Here is a 6,750-nt window from a genome sequence, read left to right on the forward strand (position 1 = left end):
GAAGGAAGGAAGGAAGGAAGGAAGGAAGGAAGGAAGGAAGGAAGGAAATGAATGAATAAGCATTTATTGCTTACCAAGTGCCAGGCACTTTACTAAAAGCTGGGCATAAACATAGAAGAAATGATACAATCCCTGCCTTCCAAAGACCTAATACAACATACACTGGGAAGTGTTTGCCACTGAGCATTTTGGACAGGGGAGTACCAGGGCTGATGAGTGGATTCAGTAAATCCATTCACCTGTCCTTTCCAGAAGCAATGGTTCTATTGGGTGACTATGCCCAGAAGGGAGAGGTAACACTGAGCAGAGCAGATGACCACAGCTGGACATCTGAGAGGAATGTGGAAAAGGGAGACGAGAAGAAAAAGGGTACTGGTAGGAAATCAAAGGTCTGGGGTTATGGGAAATGGGCAGGGGAGCTCCATATGATTGCAGAAGGCTTAATAGATGAAAAGGGTTAGAGGATGAAATGAAAGGCACAAGTTGTAAACCCCGCTCTGGAAGACAAGGACTGAGGATCTCACTGTAAGTAAGCAAGGAGAACATGGTCAGTTTTCTACTGCTTTGGATGGAGGGCCTGATGTTTCCATATCTGCCACACCCAAGTGACTGATATCTAGGTTCCAAATTCAGACTGGTGTCTACCTCCCAGAAGAGACAGTCGAGTTACCTGAGGGACCTATTTCCACAGTCTACCTAACTAGGAATTATAAAGGGATAATATGGTTTTTGCTGTTGCTTTGGTTTAGGATTTTTTAAGCTAGACAAGGAGAAAAAGGGCTTCAACAAACATGGGTGAAAATAGAAAAAGAGTCTAAAAAGAGAGAGGGAGAATCGTGACCTGGGTCAGGAGATTGGAGGATGGAAGAATGCTTAGAGAAGAAGGGAATACCAGAAACTACTTTACATTTGAAGCCAGAGATAAATGTGAAGCTCTTCTTTTTGAAAATTTAAAAATTTTATTTATTTCCAATTGCATGTAAAAATAGTTTTCAACATTCATTTTAAAAAATTTTGAGTTTCAAATTCTCTCCCTCCTTCTCCTCCCCCCTCCTTGAGAAGGTAAGCAATTTGATATAGGTTGCACATGTGCATTTATGCAAAACAAGTATCCACATTGACCATGTTGCAAAGGAAAACGCCAACCAAGGGAAAAAAAGAAACAAGAAAAAATAAGGGTTTTGTTTGTTTGGTTTTTAAAGTCTGCCTCTGGAGGTGAATAGCACTTTTCATCATAAGACCTTTAGAATTGTCCTGGATCATTGTATTGCTAAGAATAGGTAAGTCATGCACAGTTACTCATACAATATTGCTGTAATTGTGTATAATGATCTCCTGGAGTTCTGCTCACTTCACTTTGCATCAGTTCGTATAAGTCTTCCCAGGTTTTTCTGAAACCATTTTGCTCATCATTTCTTATAACACAATAGTATTCCTTCACGATCATACACCACAACTTCTTTAGCCATTCCCCACTTGATGAGCATCTCCTCTATTTTTTATTTTTTTTTTGCTTTTTGAAGGGGGGAAGGTAGGGCAATTGGGGTGAAGTGACTTGCCCTAGGTCATACATGGGTTTGTGTGTGTGTGTGTGTGTGTGTGTGTGTTAAGTGTCTGAGGCCAGATTTGAACCCAGGTCCTCCTGACTCCAGGGCTGGTGCTCTATTCACTGTGCCACCTAGCCACCCCTCTATTTTTTATTCTTTGTCACCACAAAAAGAACTGCTATAAATATTTTTGTACATATAGATCCTTTTCCTTTTAAAATTATTATTATCATTTTCTTTTTGGGATACAGACCTGATAGTGATATTTCTGGATCAAAGGGTCTGCATGGTTTTATAGTCCTTTGGGCATAGTTCCAAATTGCTCTCCAGAATGGTTGGATCAGATGAAATCCTTCTTGCAGAGGAGAGAGAGGGCTGCTCTGAGGAAGAAGGAGATGCTCATCCTCCCAGATATGGTAAAGGAATTCCACAGGTGCTGTCAGGTGGGACATTAGAGAGGAAGAAATACACGATACTTAGTGATAGTTGGTGACTCCTTGCTTAGGGCTGTTGAGGCTACCATTTGTCACTATGTTATCAGACCTATTAATCTAGTCTGACTTTCTCCTGAAAAGAGAGAGAGACAGACAGACAGACAGACAGAGAGAGAGAGACAGAGACAGAAAGAAAGAGACAGAGAGAGAGAGACAGAGACACAGAGAGAGAGAGACAGAGAGAGAGAGAGAGTTTTAAGACTAGTTTTAAAGTATGACTCTTATATCTGCCTCTGATGATGCATTCATGTGGGTACAAATGATATTGCCAGAAGAAATTGCCAAAGATTATGAAATCTTAACCAAGAAACTGAGGATCATGAGGGCACAGGGAATGGTTTCTCTGTGGCTTTCTGTTGAAGGCAAGGGACGCAGAAGGAGAAAAACAGACCTAGGAAGTAAATAGCTGGTTAAAATGAAATCCAAACAGGGAATCTGTATTTCTGAACCATTTCTTAAATTATAGCCATGACAGTCTCTTAGCCAGCAACACAGTAAACCTACCTAAGATTGGTAAGAATGTATTTGCCCAGTATCTTACAAAAGATTGTTACACAAGTCTTACTGAGAAGTCTTTAACTGGGAAAAAGAAAGGGGAGGAAGAATACTGCCTATGTATATCTACCAAGCTGGATAAGGTAGAGAGTAGCTACAGTGTAAAAAGATTTGCCTTCAAAAGGAAAGGGTTCACTAAAGGGAGTATTCTATTCTGTAGCTGATTCTCAAATGTAGAGGATGGTTTGCTAGGGTAGAAATGGTGGGAACCTTGGGATGAAGGCAGAGTTTGTAACAGAGAAGTACATGAAGGTCAGTACTGCCTGACACATATCGTAAATTTTGATAGAGGAGATTTCAGTGATTCAGAAGAAGGGTAGCTAGATTCCCATGGACTTTAATTAGGGGAAGGCAATTCAGGAAATATGGAAAGTGCTCAAGATTGAAATTTGCAAGATGCAAGGAGAAAGTCATAATCTCTTACCAGGCTACACTTAGGAATCATGCACCTTTGCTGGGTACCCTTCCCCACCCCCAGACTCCCAGCTTTGCAGCTCCCCCTTACATGCTGTCTCCCCTTAGGCCTGGAAGCACCTTGAGGGTACAGACCATTGCTTGCCTTTGAACTTAGCATAGTGCCTGACTTGTACTTAAGTTTAGGATGTCTATAAAGCATACATTTCAAGAGCCCTAACAGGCAGTTGGCAATGTGAGAAGTTGGGGATGGACAAGTGGATTTGAGAACCATTAGCATGGAGATGATAATTAAAGCCATGAAAGCTGATGAGATCATCAGAGGCATATGGCTGGCACAGTGGGCAGAGTGCTGGACCTGAAATCAGGAAGACCTGAGTTCAAATCTAGCCCTCAGACACCTGTTAGCTGGGTGACCCTGGGCAAGTCACTTTACCTCTGTCTGCCTCAGTTTCCTTATCTGTAAAATGTGAACAATAATAGCATCCACCACCTAGGGTTGTTGTAAGAATCAAATAAAAATGCTCTGCAAACTTTTATGTGTCAGTTATTTTTATTAATATGTACGCCTATTTATTAATGTGGACCCTAGGTGATGCAGCAGATAGAGTGCCTGGCCTAAAGTTAGGAAGACTCATCTACCTGAGTTTAAATCTGGCCTCAGACACTCACTAGCTGGGTGATCTTGGGCAAGTCACTAAACCCTGTGTGCCTCAGTTTTCTAGTCTGCAAAATGAGCTGGAGAAAGAAATGACAAAACATTCCAGGATCTTTGCCAAGAAAATCCCAAACAGGGTCACAAAGAGTCTCACATGACTGAACAGCAACCAACACAGGAAATCAAATGCAAAATCAATCAATAAACATTAATTAAAGTGCTTACTGTGTGCCAAGCATTGGGGATACAAAAAAAAGGGCAAAAGATTGTCCCTGCCCTCAAGGAGCTTACAATCCACACATACAAAGTGGATGCAAAGTACTTGGACTAGGGACTGAAGGGGGCAGGGTTGTCCTCCTGTAGGAGGTGGTGTCCATTGTTACTGTTTGTCCATTCCGGGAAGAGGACCACAGCATCAGGAAAGTGAGGCTATGAACTGCAAGTGCTTGAGTTGAACTCTGAAGGAAATTTGGGATTCTCAGAGCCAGGGGTAAAGAGGGAGAGCAGTCTCAGAATGGTGGACAGCCAGGGCAAAGGCACAAAGACTGAGTAGTCCTAGAGCATGTGGGCTGGAACAGGGCTCACATATAGGACAATAACAGTCAATCAATGTGGCAACGGAGCCTGGAACTAGATCGTGAAAGGCTTTACAGGGCAAACAAGAGTTTGTACTTCATCCTAGGGATTCACTGTCACTTCTTGTGTGTGGAAATGGCATGTTCAGACATCAGCAGATGAGATGGGGCTGGATTAGAGAGAGGAGAGGCCTGAGGGAGACCAGTAGGAGTAAAGATTGCAAAAGTCCAGGGAAGAGGTGATGAGAGCCTGACCTAGGGTGGAGGATGTTTAAGTGTAGAGAAGGTGATGGATACAGGAGAGAGTTATCATAGGATTATAGATACAGGGCTGGAAAGGATCAAAAAAGTCATGGGGGCAGAGTCAAGATGGCAGAGTAGAAACAGGACCTCCACGAGGCTCTGACTTCCACCTCCTCCCAATTCATGTAAAAGGTGACTCTGAAGAAACTTTGGAGCTACAGAACCCATAAAATGATACAGAGAAGCTAACCTCCCACTGAGGACAGCCCTGCAGGCCGGCAGGAAGTGGCCAGCGCAGTGCTCTCAGAGCTGAGCCCAGCCCCAAGTGAGGTTTTAGCCTCAGGGCAGGCCTGACCAGCCTGGGCTGGAAGGACTTCAGATCACCAGCAGCTGTGGCAGTTTCCAGAATTATCAGCCCATAGATACTAAGGACAAAGTGAAAGGTCAGCGCAGTGTGGATTTTGGGATCCAGTACTTCGGGAATGCAGTTGGCCTTTGCCCCCAGGTCAAGAAGCGGCAGAGGAGGGAAATATAGTCAGTCTTACATCCACTATGGAAATGTTTTATAGCTACACATGTACAACCTATACTGAATTGCTTATCTTCCCAGTAAGGGTGGGTGACAAGGGAGGAAGGGAATGAATCTGGAATTCAAAGTTTTAAAATCAAATATTTGAAATATGTGTATATATATTATTAATATTATTTTACATGCAACTGGAAAATAAGACATACAGGCACTGGGGCATAGAGATCCACCATGCCCTACTGGAAAGTCAGAGGGGGTATGGAGAAGATATGGGAGAGAGCAGATTGGAAGAGGGGATATCTAGTGGGATTGCTATTTTGGGGTGGTGGATAGGAGAAAAAATAGGAGAAAATTTGTAACTCAAAATCTTGCGGAAATGATGTAAACTAGAAGTTAATAAGGCATTTGATTAAAAAAAGTTCAACTTGAAAAAAGAAGTCATCAGATTTAATTCCCTCATTTTATAGATGAGGAAACTGAGGCTCAAACAGAGGAAATTACTTGTCCAGGGTCACACAGCAAATAAGTGCTGCAGACAGAAATTGAATTCAGGTTTCCCTGAGGGAAGGAGAATGGTGGAGAGTGATGTTGTTTGCAAACCTAGTGGACAGTACCTGCAAAGATAGGGGGGCTTGGAGGAGGAGTGGGTTCAGATGTAAAGATAAAAATTCTTGAAGATGTTGAGTTGGGAATGCCTACAGTACATCTAGTCAGAAGTGTTCAGTAGGCATCTGGTAATGATAACCCCATAGACTTAGAGTGAAACTGTAATTTGAATTCAGTTCCTTCTAACTCCAAGGTCAGCTACTCTAACCACTATGCAATTCTTCCTTAGAGTTCTGGAGAAAGACTTAGGCTACTCTTCCAAAAAGCTCTAGAAAACACACCAGAACAAATCTGATAGAGAAATCCAAGAATAAAATCACAGTGAGTCATTCTTCAAGTCCAGGTCAGCATTGGAAGACAGAGAGGTCTGCAGACACTGAGGGAACAGGGTCTGACCAGGATGGAGCATGCCCATGCAGGGAAAGGCTGTTCACCAAGGCAAGGAGAGGTTCGAGATCCAGACTTGTGTAGGATGTAAGAACTGGTGGCACCTGGCAACTCTTGTCCCTAACAAGGTTAGGGTTCTGGGTCACAGATTTGGAGATGATTGAGGAGGGGCCCTGTGCCTAGGGTGAGGAGCAGTCAAGGGCCCTAATCTGCCACCAAATAAGAACTATGTTCAAAAGCAACAAGCAGGTGAGAGGGGTCTTAGTTCCAGCTTTCAGCCCGGTCTGAAACCTTCAGAGGAATAATAACCGAGGCAGAAATCTCAGGCTATAGGTCACAGGGGGAAGTCTAATAAGATTAGAAGGCCTGGGAATTTTTCCGGTAAGCCTTGATGATCTTAAAAGAGGAAAGATGGGAGGGAAGGAGGGAGGGAAAGGAAGGGGATGAACATTTATTTAGCACCTGCAACATGCTAAGTGCTTTATACATTATCTCACTTGATCATCACAACCACCATCCTGTGAGAGGCTCCTTTTACTGTTTCTATTTCACAGCTTGTGTCTGAGGCTGGGGTCGAACTAAGGTCTGCCTGACTTGAGGCTAGCCTTGTATTCAGAGCCTCAGGTTGCAGCACATTTTTCAGTGGGTGGTTGTGAGGATCAACTGGTCAACAAGCATTTATTCAGCACCCATGCCAGGCACTATGATATGTGATAGGGATAGAAACAAGGATGCAAAGCAG

This window comes from Petaurus breviceps, unplaced genomic scaffold, assembly GCF_028583685.1.
Source record: "Petaurus breviceps papuanus isolate PSGF00001 unplaced genomic scaffold, PetGlider_PUasm1.0 99, whole genome shotgun sequence".
Classification (NCBI taxonomy): domain Eukaryota; kingdom Metazoa; phylum Chordata; class Mammalia; order Diprotodontia; family Petauridae; genus Petaurus; species Petaurus breviceps.